The sequence below is a fragment of the Manduca sexta genome, unplaced genomic scaffold, assembly GCF_014839805.1.
Source record: "Manduca sexta isolate Smith_Timp_Sample1 unplaced genomic scaffold, JHU_Msex_v1.0 HiC_scaffold_86, whole genome shotgun sequence".
Classification (NCBI taxonomy): Eukaryota; Metazoa; Arthropoda; class Insecta; order Lepidoptera; family Sphingidae; genus Manduca; species Manduca sexta.
The window spans coordinates 8,811-10,949 of NW_023595694.1; the positions used below are offsets into that span (position 1 = coordinate 8,811).

The following is a 2,139-nucleotide window of genomic DNA, read 5'->3' on the forward strand; positions in this document are numbered from 1 at the left end:
ACCTTTATAAATAAATAAATAAATATCAACAATTACTTATTTTGATTTGAGGTAACGATCTCACATTTCAAAATTAACTCATCTACTCCTGGTTATTAACTATAATTACAAATTATAATTACTTCCTCGTATCAAGTATCTAGCATTAATTAACGTTGAACTATCAAACATATTTTCCAACAACTAAAATCACTATATAACAAAATATTTCCACATCAAAGCTGACCAGAAATACAAGTTCCCATTGAATAGGTCACCAAGGTCCATCCAAAGAGTCCTTCACCCAAATACATCGGGACAGGCAAACACTTGAAAAATAAGTCATTCATAGAATATTGTACAGTACGATCTACAAAAACAAAGTTTTTCCTTTCCCTTCTCGGCCACTCTGCCGGATCCTTTATTGCGGACTTGTTTCACACCGACACGTAATTTTAATTGCTCGCGAACAATACGATCTCTATACTAATAAATAAAGCTGAAGAGTTTGTTTGAAAGCGCTAAATTAAGGGACTACTAAAAAGAATTTGATTTTCTTTTATTTGAAAGGGTTTACTTCCAGATTGATCTCATAGAAATATTTTAAAAATCAGTTCAGTAACAAACGTTTCATGGAAGTGGTTTTACATATCAGGTCTCTATCCCATAGAGGTAGCTAGAGAATATGGATTGCCACTTTGCACGATTCTGGCATACTTCTCTCGCTACCTCCACCTTCATCAATCTATTCATACATTCCTGCAAGTGAAGTGGTTTTGTACCCGAAATAACTGTAATACGTTTGTCAAAACGAAATTGCGAATTTATTTTTCCCGTAACTTTTTCATTGGTGTTTTAATGTTAGATTAGTTTAGATACCGAAATAACTGAAATAAGTATGTCTAAACAAAATTGCGAATTTAGCTTTCCCGTTTCCTTTTCAGTAGTGATTTAGCGTTGGGTTATGTTGGATCCGTTTTTTATTTTACTAAGTCGCAATATTTCGAAAGAAAAATGTCTGAAGTGAATTACAGCGCACTTCGGTGTAACTCCATTCGTATCTCGGCGCCCTATTTTCCTATGACGAATAAACAGTTCAGTGAAAACTCTTATCATTGTCTCCCGATAATATCTGTCCGGCACACTGACGTTATAGAAAACGAGCGTTTTTTCCCTATAAAAAAACTTCTTTATTGTGTTTGCGGGAATTCGTAACGGGTTCTTGTTTTGTATTGTAAATATCGAGATTTTTCTGTTTTTGTTTTGTATTGTAAACATTGCTCGCAAAATGTTATTTCTTTATTGTTGAAATTCTAGACAGTTTGATAAACGTCAGAATTAAAATACGATGCCTGATACGGGATATCTCTTGTTAATTATTCAGATCTCGTATTTATTTGTGAGGTCCAAGTACTAATTCAAAATATTTTAAGGCGTAAAATATATTTAATCTAGAACGTTTATGCATAGTTTTATTTATTCTGTTACAATTCTGCTTTATTTAAATTTTGCTAAAACTTTTGGCTTTTTTTTTACAGTCGCTTGCCTCAGTCTTCAAGGGTTGCGAGCGTCTAAAGTATTCACCCAAAAGTCCGGTGTGTTCGAATATGCCAGCCCTTGCCAAGGTAAGAGACGTATACGTTAAAGAAAAAATTGCCTCAGTACAAAACAATTGTACTAGGGCAACTCGTCAAAAAAAATTTACGAATTTTTGATTACTCAAGTTTTTTTGTATGCTACTTAAAATACTATTAGTATTCGATTTTTAAAGCATAATTTGTGTAATATCATATTTGTAAAATACACTCTCTAATTCGGCAACCTCTCACATCGACTCCGTGGCGCAACGGTAGCGCGTCTGACTCCAGATCAGAAGGTTGCGTGTTCAAATCACGTCGGGGTCAAAATTTTTGATATTTTTTAGTTATTTATTTATTGATTTGAGATTTTTTTTGACCTGTCTTTACAATGTATTCTTGAACTACGCTGAAGTTCAAAATATTGACTAAAGAACCATTAAGTCCCATGACAATTAGCAAAATTATGTCATTCCTTTCTAAATATACACCGACTTCAGTCATAAAGTGGCTCACGGGTTTTGACGTCTCACACCGCCACTATCTTTATCTACCTATCATTCTAGACCATCCTTCGAGGATT

At 33.8% G+C, this 2,139-nt stretch overlaps 1 non-coding gene across 1 annotated transcript; it reads left to right on the forward strand.

The window, feature by feature from the left end:
- The first annotated feature begins 1,811 nt into the window (after positions 1–1,811).
- Positions 1,812–1,883, forward strand: Trnaw-cca. The gene has a single exon. It is a non-coding gene; the product is annotated as a tRNA-Trp (tRNA).
- Positions 1,884–2,139: the final 256 nt, after the last annotated feature.